Below are 12,831 nucleotides of genomic sequence, written 5' to 3'. Positions count from 1 at the left end.
TGGCTGTAATTCAGTCTTCAGTGAATTCATTATTACAGTATGGAGAAACCGTGTCGATGCTCTTATTAATGTCTTTGTTTATGTTCTGAAAGAACTCTGAATGAATGAAAAGTTGCACTTGAGCTCCTTCTAAGAGAGCGTTTGATGGAGATGAAAAAAGGTCTGTGATTTTTCTTTATCACCCTATTGCTATTTTTTGAATAGGTTTGATCCAACATTTTTATTCCTGGGAAACAGTTTAAGATAGGAATCCTTAAAACCAACCGTCAAGATTCCATCTGTTGTTGGTGGGTTACAAATGTTCAAGTTCTAGAGAAATCATGGGATGGATTTACATGAACACAGGTTCAGGTGTACGTGAGCGTGCATTTAGCAGATTGGCTTTGGGCTTCTCAATAAACTAAATGTCACGAAAACCAAACGTTGGTTTTCCAAGTATGGATCCTGATCTTCCCCAAGGAAAATCTTCTTCCAGAGGCACTTTGAAAAAACAAAGATGAAAAGAGACAAACTTTGATACCTGACCGAAGCGGATTTCTATAGAAACCAGACCACTTATGATGTATACTTACTGAATATAGCGCTCTACCTTGATTGAAACCCTTTACGGTCACATACACCCATCCAAACACCCCCCCACTCTGTTTTAAAGGTTGTTTTCAACATCAAAGAGCGCAGAATTTACCACAAGGCCTTGAGTTGACATATGATCAAAAGTTGCCCTTCGCCAACCTTTTAAGTTAAAGTTTTTTTCCCTACTCTTGATTCCAACCGGCGTTACATTTTTTTTTACCTTTATCCTTTACAGCCACCACATCTCAGTTTTCTCCTCTCTGTCTAAAAATTCAACTTGATATTGTATTTTAGGCAGTTTTCACACCAATCTAACAGCTCTATTTTGAAAAGGGAGCTACAGCAACTGAAAGATTGAAGTTGTTCGAGAAATATGGAGACTCTGATGTCAAACTGGTACTTTCAGCTGTTCTTGTCCAACAGAATTGACCTCAACTGCATTTCTTAGATTTTTTTTGTTATAAATGTTGACTCCTGAATTTTGAACACGTTGATTCAGTTATAAATTCACACCAGTTTTTTTTTTTTTTTTTTATGGGGAGCTTCAAATGGAGCAGCAAGCTGCATTTGGGTGTGTGCGAGCTTTAGCTGAATGTAAACCCATCAGTCCAAATAGTTCAATTCCTCCTCGTCTCTCATCTCCTCCTCCTTAGATTCTCTTTCTCTTCTGCTGCTTCTCAGTCTTCACAATGATTAAATTCACCAAACGGTTTAAAGGAAACTATAAAATCACTCATCTTTTCTACTGTCTTGCTGTTGGTATCGACTGCGGAATAACGTCTGACAACATGATAAACGTGTGATTTAATCACACTGTCCCAGCCCTGTCCTCAGGTCATGGTTTGGATGAAAACCCTCAGTTTAAACTGCCTAACCATCCATGGGATAATGTAGTTGTACAGAACTTAGGTTTGAATGACCATATATAGACAAAATAATGACCCATAGACCATTAAAGCGCTCTTGAAGGAAGCACCCAGACAGACTATAGGTCAGTGCTTTTCCATACACTTAGCCCTGCAGTTTGTAAGTTGTGTCTTCTTCAGACCTCATTGAACAGAATGTTTTAATAGTGTGCAAAGCACTACTGTTAGATTTTATGTGATACCACCAGAGTATTCCTGAAGCGTTCCAACACTGATGGGTGTATGATGAAACCTGCCGCAAACACAGATCAGTGCTCAAATGAGGCAGAAAGGATTTTCGTGTTCGGATTTGACATAACAAGAAAAAAATGATACCTCTCACCTCGCCTTCACCGCCACAGGGTAACGGTGCATGCGAAGGGTTTCATCACATCCTTTCCCACATTTACAGTCAAGGCTGGAAGTGAAGTTCAAAGGTCATGCATGACTTTATAGGGGAGTAGTTCTGCCGTGACTCTTATCATCTCCAGCAGAATCTCTGGAGGACAAACGTCCCGAATGTCAGGGACAGAGAATGTCTTTTTTTCTGAAAGCTTGTGGGAGCCCCAGATCCTGCATGAATGCCACAGCAGAGAGATTTCTGCCCCTGGTGGGAGGGTTGGTCCCGAGCCACATAGCGATGGACGTTTTTTTTTCAGAGGAATGCTTCCCGCGCTTCTGGCCCACCACGGTCCTTGTTGTCCCAAATGCTTGTCCACACATCCTCTTCACACTAAAGAGCAGGAGGAAAAATGAAGAGATTGAAGCCCACTCCCTGCATTCCTCCTCCCATCAAGCAGGTCATTTATGGGACCCCGACCGTCCTTTTGAACCCATATTGTGCAGAAGACACAAGCACTGATGGAAAGTTTTTACATATTATTTTTACCACAATGTTTTAGCACTAAAACTGCTATTTTAAATACATAATCTGGGTATTGTCTTTGTGACCGCGTCTTTAGCTTTCACCGTATCCCTGAGTCCCCACAGCCAATCAGCTTCCACTGAATCGCACTGGAGGTTTGATCGCACAGGCTGGGGACCGGCACTGGGACAGCCAGACTTGGGTCTCCTTGTGGCGACATAGTTAGGCAGTAGCACGAAGGGTCCCGCCTAAGGACCCACACTGGATGAAGCTCATCGTGCCCCCTGGGAAGCTAACCCTGGTTTCCCATGTGCCAGTCCTACACACAGCCAGCTGAGCCATCCAGCCGCTACTTGTCCGCACGAACACAAATGGTGATAAAATCCTGCTTTTGAATAAAAAACAGATCAGTTCAGTGTCTTGTGATCCTTTCCAATGAAGAGAAATCAGCAATATGCAGAGGTTGTAGTTCATAAATAAATGCTGCATTCATGAGTGGAACAACCTCACGGCCTCTCGGGACATCTTTCTTCTCTTTGGTTTAGTGCTAATAAGACTGCTGCATAATCAGTTCAGCCTTCTACGAGCCTGACTTTGGGTCGTGACCTGAGAGGGCAGTGATGGGAATGCTGCTTCAGTTGGGTGTTGTCGTGCGGTGGAGGAAATTCAGTGTCATAAACGACACAGGGACATGAATGCCTGATTCTCATAAAGCAAAGACCCCTGATCCGCAGGTTTGGTCAGTCACTGTGAAACAAGAGGCTCTAAATGACACCCAAAACGTCGGCGTTGGCGGTCACACGGAGCAGCATAATTATTGGAAATGGCTGGGTGTTGTGAGGGTTTTATTAAGTTCTGTTTGCTGCTGGTAGAATATCATTATCGGGCCATGTAGGCCAAGGTAGAAGATGAGAATGAAACAAAGGAGTCTGTGGTTGACATGGTCTGTTTTAAGGGTCAGAACACAGTGAAGGGCAAACATTTTAAAATGTTTTAGATTTTTTCCCTAAAATCCTTAAACTAATGTCCTATGGTCACAAAAACATCTCAAACTTTGGAAAGTTCTGGAAATGAGGACGAGCGTTCATAAGGCAGCTCTTGATCTTTCAGATAAATCCAGTGGCTCGCTGTAATGCCACTGTGGGGGAGAAGATGGAGGACTGGCGCCGGACGAAGCTCATCATTCACTGCCCACAGGTTTTGCAGACCTTCTGGCTATACGGCTCAACCATCAGTGCTCTTGAGTCTTTATCTGAGGAGAAATAGATTTTAGGGCTGGGATTTAAAAGGATCTATTGATATCAAATCAATCCATACCTAAAAATACTGACATTTATTCATCAAATTCATGAACGGATGTTTCTTAAAACTAGTTTTGTCTTTTAGGGGCAATAGACAAATTTCAGTTATTTTTTAATAAAGGAAATTGTGATTTATTAGTTAGAGTTCCACTTTTGTTTAGATTTTATCACAGATTATGTGAAAATTGTTCCTCATTACCCATTAAAATTGGTTTTGAATAGGAGGCCAAAGTTGAATTGATTATCTTGGTATAGATGTCCATCCGTCCGTCCACTTTCCAAACCCATTTGTCACCCATCCATTGCAGTGTGTGATGCCCAGTCCTAAAAGATTTTCATGGAAACCTTTAGACATTAATTGTTCAGTGGGTGTGATAGACTCAGGAAACAGTCAGTGTCCGTTTAAAATCCGCTCTAGACGGAGGAATGAAACCTGATCTTATGACCCCAACAAGGTTGGAATGGTGGATTCAGATCAACAAAGAGTCGATGTAGAATTCTTAATCGCTGAGGCACAATAATCCTTTTCCCAGACAGTACTGTATTTTTGGACACTTGTTCCCTCACTATATCGCAGTTCGCCTTTCACGCTTTTGCAGAGTTTTTTCAATGTAACTTTGCATGTTTTTTCTCTCTTCTTACAGCAGAGTGTGTTCTGCGTCCTGATTGGCTGTTGACTTTGTCAATCTCCTCCGCGCCTTGTCTCCTGCATAGATTGTGTTCAGTTGATCAATTTTACCTTAATCTTTTTTTTTTTTTTTTTTTTTAACTTGTCCTGTCCAACAGCTGGGCAGGCAGATGAGAACTGACGGCCTCTAGAGTAGGACATATTTTACTTTAACAAGAGGGGTTATTAATCTTCAGACAAACCAAAGGTATGTCTGAATAAACCCCTTTTGTAATTTTACCTTAATCTTTAATCCCGATAAGATTATTGTTGTCCTTCTATTATTTTCCTAGAAAGGTTAGAACTTTGAAAATTTAAACCAGTGAGCAAAGTGTGAACAGCAGAGAAGCGACTTAGCTGGTCAGTCAGAAGAGCTAAGTGTGTAGTGAGGGGTTTTACAACCTTCAAGCATCTAAAATCCTACTTTGCAGATTTCACCTATCACAGGTTATTATTAGAACCTAACTCAGCGATAAATGAGGGACCGCTGTAAATCTGACAGATTAAAGTCATCTGATTAGCATTTCAGCATTTTATGGGCAAACATGATCCATGATTGGCTCAATCTGCAGGATCTTTGGGAAATCCTATAACACATTCAATAATCTGTGATTATGATAAACCTCAGTGCACAGGTCCCTGCTGTTGGTTTACAATGACATAAAGGCAGGAGCAGTTACTAAATGCTTCTTTATTCAGTTATAGGTTCATGTGAGCAAATTTTAATAAAATATTAGAACCAATAAAAACGGAGTTAATGAATCCCCTTGTTCCTCAGGGTTTCTCACAAAATGAAAACACTTTTTCAGGCTGAAAGGAAAAGTCTGACCACGGCCATAAACTGTCTTCATCTTTGCCAAAACTAACCAATCATCTCTTCTTGATTTACTTACCACATAACATTTTCTTCACACAGCAGGATTTCTTTTATCTCCTAATTTTATTTGCGGGATCTTTGGTTTGTGATGTTAAATGTTTTTACACTTTAAGAAAACTATAGTTATTATTTGAAATCATTCATTTCAGTGCAGTACTCACCAGTTTTTGTAAAACTTAAGTTTCCTTTGTTTTTTGTGGGTTTTCAGTATTCAATATTTATTACAGAAGACAAAACACAGAAGATTTTAACAATCCTATTCAAATCCTAAAGTTGAGATGAGTCAACCACTCTTAGTCGACACAGAAAAAGCCATCAACACCAACCTTTTACCTTTTTTTTCTTCACAAAGAAGCGGAAATTGAAAGATTGGACTGTTAAAATCCAAATCCAGCAAGAGAAGATTAAAATTCAGAAGCTGCACCTCAACTCTAAAGCTACGTGCACGTCGCCCTCGGCAATATGTGTTTTAGCCGCCACTTCCGAGGAAGATTTTTGATTTGATTTGATTTGATTTGAAATGGTTTATTTCAAGCAATCAAAGCAAGAATAATGCACCAAACAATACAATCAGCAGTTATCCATTCATACAAAGACGTATACATTTAGGATAATTGGACATTAAATTAAAGATTGCTTGGAAGGAAGTGAATTTATATAATCCCACCCTGTTCTACCGTAACCATTTTTATTACGTGTTTTATCACTATGCGATTCATAACTTCTATCAGATATTTATGCCTTACCAACACAAGAATATTTAAGTATCAATAAATTACATGACAAAGATGAATTACTTTATGTTAAATAGAAAAAGCTTTATTTTGGAAATCAGCATAGCACATGCAGATCAGTTTTCTAAAATACGTGCAGATTATTTTTCATTAAAAAAAAATCATGAATCCATTTTTAGGGCAAATGAAGTGATATAATTATAGATCAGTCACTTTAACCATCTCCAATAATTGATGAACCAATTTTATGGTTAGGATTATAAGGTAATGCTGTGAAATAAAATAAGAGTCCATATTCTGTCCATTGTCCCAAGTTGGTCATTCCATTTTTTCCATCAATCTATGAAAACTTAGGTAAAAGTTGCATTTCAGGGTTCTTGTTTTCAAAACTTCGACCATTTTCAGGCTATACTTGCAAAATGAGTAAAACCAGGTCAAACGTTGACCAATCAGGACTGGTTTGGTAGCAACGAATGGATGATGTCCCTTTTAATTGCCCGGAGGAGAAATTAATAAGTGTGGACGGCCCTACCGTGGTGCAGCAGTAGGGCGGTCGACCCATGATCGTCAGATTGTAGGTTCGATTCTCGCCTTGCACGCCCATGAGTCGAAGTGTCCTTGGGCCAGACACTGAACCCCACCTTGCCTCTGATGGTAGGCGGGTGCCTGTGTTTGGACGCGGAGCCGCCACCAGTGTGTGAATGAGTGAGTGAGTGTGTGTGTGTGTGACTGGGTGAATGGGTCTGTGACTGTAAAAGCGCTTTGTTCTTGTAGGAAGAAAGGCGCTATATAAGTACACGCCATTTACCATTTACCATACGCCATATATAATGCTGTAGAAAAAGAAGAACCCCTCCCTGATTGGGCTAAACACGTCACATGCCTGGGGTGTTTAATTCAATTCAATTCAATTTTATTTGTATAGCCCAAATTCACAACAACAGTCGTCTCAACGGGCTTCGTATCGGTAATTGAAAAAGCAAAACATGAACTCAAAAGGATCATGAATACAAATACTAAATTGAACTAACAAACTGACTAAGCTATACTGGCACCCCTGCACTTAGACCCCCCTTCGCGGTAAGGAAAAATTCCTTTAAAAAAAACGGAATCCGGAAAAAAGGAAGAAACTTCAGGGGTGTCCACATGAAGGAGGGATCCTCCCCCAGGACGGACAGGCGATTTACCAGAACTCTTAGAGACAGTGGCGGTTTTAGATATGGGCGATGTGGGCGGTCGCCCAGGGCGGCACTTCATAGGGGGCGGCATTTGCCGTGCCCGATGCGTGCGTTACTCATATGCGTTACTCATATTGTGCTACGATATTCAAAGAGGAAGCTTGTAGCTTTTAATTTGAAATTGCTTCAGCTGCCGACACTTAACACTTTTACCTTGACACATCAGACTGTTAAGAATGTCTTCATCCTCTTTGCTCTTCACAGTTATGGTGCAAAAAAAAAAAAAAAATAAAATAAATAAAAAAATAAAAGATGAAATAACTCAGAGTGAAAAAACGTAAAACAGGCACATGAAAAGGAATTGGGCAGAACAAACACCCGTGCTCAACTCAATTTCGACAAAAGCAGGCAATGGGGATTATTTCCCACAATACTTTGCTCTGACACAGCAGACCCGACACGCACGTGACCACCGCCCTCTGCTGCAAGACGCTTGTGGCCACACCTCTTTGCTGTAGTCTTTGGAACATTAGTCAAAAAACTCGAGAGGGGGGCGCAACTCGCCGGTGGCTGGCTGAATCACACTAACAGGCGTGAGGGGAGTCTTTTTCTATCTGACAATCAACTCTGGGCCGCAGCTGCGCCTCCCGTCATAGAGACGGAGCCGCGTGTGTCAGAGGGAAAGGGGGGGGGAGGGGGGGGGGAGCGCAGACCATTTTTATATGGATTGAGGTTTTTTGGAGGATTTCTGCTGTTGGTGTTGCACAAATTTAGGGAAATGCCAAATATTTTTGGAGTAATCCCACTGACGAGTTCTATGATTTAGTCTTTAATGTTTTATAAGACCTAAACATATTAATCACAATAAGTTTTTTTTTTAGATCTAATCCCTCTGATATGTTTCACAAAGACACACACAGGGCGTCACACATTAAGAAATTATTGTTAAAAATGAAGCAGGAGTCCGGCTCTAAAAAAAATGCTCTAAAAAATGATAAAAGAGCAAAAAAAAAATGGAATTATTTGATTTGTAATTTCTTATTAATATTTCCAGGCTTTCTTTGTTTTGTTCTGCAGCATGTTCATATTTGTATAATTTTGACAGAATATATTTCTATGGGGAGCAACATATTATTTAAGGTTTAACTTGTGTTCCTGTTTTTATTCATATTTATGTTCAAAAAGTTCAGTTTAAAAGGTTTAAAAGTTTAGCTTTAGTGTGTTCAGTAAATGTTTATCTTCTTCGGCCCAAAACCTTAAGCGTGTTTTTAACTTAGGACCCCTGTGTGACTTAGTTTGACCCCCCTGTAATATGAGTCCAGAACATTCATGCATTTTTTTGTGTAAAATAGCTAAATAGAAGATAGGGAACACAACAGGATGTTGTCAAATTTTGTAGGTGTGCGGGGGGGGGCGCCTGTGGGGTTACTCGCCCAGGGAGTAAGTCAGTGTAGAACCGCCACTGCATCCCACAGACCCTGCATGACTGCTAACCTATGAGCACAGCCGGAGGAATGACGTCTGAGGGTTTAAGGGATGCTGCTGATGTTTCTGATGTGGAAATCTGTGGGAACAGTAAAGGGCCTGTAGCATGCAAAATCGACTTTTTGAGCTTTTAAGTGTATCGTAATGTTCATTCCTCACTATTAACAACCCTAAAGTGGTATTTTGATCCCAGTAGCGGTTCTAGGCACGGGCCGTCCGGGCGGTGGCCTGGGGCGGAAAACTGAAGGGGGGCGGCACCGGCGGCTCAGCCCTTGTAAAATATTATATGCACCACTATTGGTTTACTTATGTCACAGTTTGTGAGTTTGTAACAGCCTGAACCTGGCCGCGCCGCCGCCCTCGCCCCGCAGCTGTGCGCTCTCCTGTCTTTGAGAAGTAGACACAAATGTGTGTGAAGAAGAAGGGAGGGGGCGCGGGGGGAGCACGGAGCGCCACCGCGTTTGCGCATGCGCAAAACCTGGCGGGCTCATCTTTCAGGGGAGGCGACGGTCGCGGGCTTGATGAAAAAAATAAAAGTAAAAACTGCGACTGCGCCGTCATGTAGCGAATCAGCGCCCCTGGCTATAGCTGCACGCGCTCCTGCTGGAAATGTGTGAAGAAAGGGGGGGGGGGGGGGGGGGGCTGCGGGGAATCGGTTCAATTGTGGGACGCTTCCAAATTAAGTGGCTAGGTGGGGACAAGGGCGGGGGTTTGAATCTACTTCATAAAACCTTTTTATAAGTCAGTCATAAGGTGACATTCTATAACCTACACTTTAATAAAGGTATAGAAAATATATTCTGCTTTTTTTGGGTTAATTTTGTGTTAAATGCCCAAATGAAAAAATGGCAACACAAAACAATGCTGTCACTAAGGTGACAGTTGGTTCAGTCGACGGACTTGATGTCTTCTTCGTGACGTGAGGACATTTATGCCAAACAAACGCCAAAAACATCTAAAATATGGAGAAAAAAAGGTCAAAGCCATCTGGTGCCCAATTTAGAAAGAAAAGAAAAGAAGAAGAGGAGAAAAGAGATAAAGAAAAGGGTAAGTCATCACAGCTTGATGCATGTCTTTTCTAAATTCTAATGCTACCTGCCCTACAACAACGTTGCCGATGAAAACTTTATTTTGGTCGATGACCAACACTGAAGTAGGCCCAAATGTTGCAAATAGCGTCATTTTTTTTTTTTTTTTTGGATTTTATTCTTAAAAATTTGCTCTGCCTTAACTTGTAACATTAGTTATGATTCACGTGTCTGTCTGCTCTGCTGTAACACAACGGTTTTGTTGGGTTTTGCTGTTGTATACTAGTTCATAATGTTAAAAAAGCTGTGATGGTTACACAGCATGCTGGTGCTGCCATAAGATGCTAATGGGGCAAATAATTTGAGATTGGTCTTAAATTTAATAATCGTTTGTGGCAGCCTAAACGTTTTCCCAATGTTTTTTTGACATTTAACTGGGGATTTAGGGGTTAATTTTGAGCCTGCATATGAAGTTTATTTTTTATTTGTTTTACAAATGTGGGATTATATTTTTAGCCAATAGAATTTCCATAAATCTGAAGGTAGTTTTAAAAATGAATATTTACCATTTACTGCAAATCTATGGGGACAAAACATAATTCAACAGGTCATAACTGAAAATTTTCCAATCAAAGGATTGAAGACGGAAAATATGAGCTAATTTTTCTTCTCTGAAGTAGAGATCGATATAGAACATGACAATTTAAATTTCCAATTCATAAATGTTTTTAAAATATTTATTTTATATTATTTATTTAATATTGATTTAATATTTCTTAGCTAACTGTATTTTTGCCATGCTTATGGTCTTTTATTTTTGTGTTCTGATAACTATTATAATGCTGTTCAGAATTCTGACATCTTTTGTATCCACTTCTTAATTTCAATGACAATATAACATGTCAGTTGACAAAGACAAACAAAGTTCTGTTGTGACTATGGGGGGGGGGGGGCGCCTGGGGAGGGTCTCGCCCGGGGAGTAATTCAGGGTAGAACCGCCACTGCTTAGAGAAGAATTAACTTATCTAACCCTACAACTACATATATAAAAGTCCAAAAGACGAGCTTCATCCAGGAGTTGGGGGGACAGCCGGGGGCGCGAGTCGAACCGGAGACAGGAACCACAGCCAGGTGTGGGAGCAGGAGCAGAGGCGAGGTACTCGGTCAGGTACAGAGCAGAGACGAGCCAGAGATGAGCCTGAGACAGGATCCACAGCCAGGTGTAGGAGCAGGAGCAGAGACGTGGTACACCCCATCCCACACCCCAGGAGGGGAGAGGGAAAGAGGGACAATACATGAATCGCACTGCACCACCAAACAGAGGCATGGAGAACTAAATGATGAATAATGATCAAGAATAGAGAAGAGAGGAAGGGGAGAAGTAGATGAGAACAGAGGACAGAACCCCAGTGCACCATAGTTACCCCAGCTTCAACTTCTAGCAGCCTTTTAAAACAAATAGTTATTGTTATTAAGTTTAATTTAAACATATTAACATTAAGTTAAATAATTTCTGAATACTAACTAGTCTGACAATAAGCCTGTCCAAAGAGGAATGTTTTCAGTCTAACTTTGAATGTAGAAACTGAGTCGGCCTCTCTTACATGAGCTGGGAGTTTATTCCATAAGACAGGGGCTTGGTGGCTAAACGCTCTACCTCCAACCGTACTTTTACTAATTCTAGGAACCACAAGCAGTCCTGCATTTTGCGAGCGAAGTGTTCTCATTGGATGGTAAGGGACTATGAGGTCCTTAATATAGGACGGGGCCATTCCATGTAAGGCCTTATAGGTTAACAGGAGGATCTTGAACTTAATTCTGGAATCAACTGGGAGCCAATGGAGTGAAACTAACACAGTAGTGATGTGATCTCTTCTGCTAGTTCCAGCTAACAATCTAGCTGCTGCGTTCTGAACAAGCTGGAGACTTCTTAAGGAACTCTTAGGACACGCTGCTAACAAGGAGTTACAGTAATCCAGCCTCGACGTAACAAATGCATGGATGAGTTTTTCAGCATTACTCTTAGAAAGTATATTTCTGATCTTAGCAATATTCCGCAGGTGAAAAAAGGCAGTTCTACATGCCTGAGATATGTGAGCCTTAAATGATAAATCCTGGTCAAATAAAACCCCAAGGTTTCTAACTGTGGAATCAGGGGCTATACTTATGCCATCCAGGGAGACTATCTGAGCAGACAGAGCATCTCTGAGGTTTTTAGGACCAAGTATAATGACCTCAGTTTTTTCTGGGTTCAAGAGGAGGTAATTAATTGTCATCCAGTTCTTGATGTCTCTGATGCAGGCATTCAGTTTCTCTATATTGTCATTCTGGTCAGGTTTCATGGATACATACAACTGCGTATCGTCGGCATAACAATGAAAATTAATGCTGTGTTTCCTGATTATGTTTCCTAGGGGTAGCATATAAAGCATAAACAGGATGGGTCCTAAAACTGAGCCCTGTGGGACTCCATAATTAACTCGAGTGCACTGAGAGGACTGTCCATTTACATTAACAAACTGGTACCTATCGGACAAATAGGATTCAAACCACTGGAGGGCAGATCCTCTGATCCCTATGTCCTGCTCTAATCTACGGAGTAAAATACATTGTTTAGACAATATCTTCTAAAAAGGAGAAAGAAGCAGGAGCATCGTCCCTGATTTTCCTCCAGATAAACGTAGAGACAAATGTCTTTTTTAGGATCCCTGCGTTGGCAGAGACTAATAACCCTCATGGAGGTTATAATTTTGTTTCGACAATCTGTTTTTGCCTCACATCATCTCTCCATCTGCAGACCAAGATAAATGTGCAGCACATTGTTGCATTTAATTCATCGCTCTTATGAAAACAGCAAACTGTTCAAAATGATGTTTTAATCCACCCCCGGCGGAGAAGCTGCTCTCCCAGGCTGCTGCCTCGGAGCTGCTCGGTCTCGTATCAGATGAGTTTCACCGGGCTTTGGATGGAAAATCCATACTTATAGGAGTTATTTTAGTGACAGTCCAGCTTTTGTGTCTCTGTAATAACTATGCAGCTCTGACAACAGAGCTCTGTTTGAAGCAGGCTGCGGTTCTGCCCTGATTCTGTCGGGTAATAGTGTGGATATTGTTTGGGTGGGAGGAATGCTCGGGATGTCCTCTGCTGTGGGAGCTGGCCCGTTTCATAGATTGGCGTCAGTGTGGATGTTTCAGGAACAGCAGAACCGCCTGTGTTGG

The 12,831-nt window shown here is 41.2% G+C and overlaps 1 protein-coding gene across 5 annotated transcripts in view; it reads left to right on the top strand.

The window, feature by feature from the left end:
* mbp (myelin basic protein) overlaps window positions 1-12,831 on the top strand; it is a 118,322-nt gene that overhangs the window by 82,640 nt on the left and 22,851 nt on the right. The gene's annotated exons all lie outside the window — the stretch shown is intronic.

The sequence above is a fragment of the Oryzias latipes genome, chromosome 16 (genome assembly GCF_002234675.1).
Source record: "Oryzias latipes chromosome 16, ASM223467v1".
Lineage (NCBI taxonomy): Eukaryota > Metazoa > Chordata > Actinopteri > Beloniformes > Adrianichthyidae > Oryzias > Oryzias latipes.
This window is presented reverse-complemented; position numbering and strand designations above follow the sequence as displayed.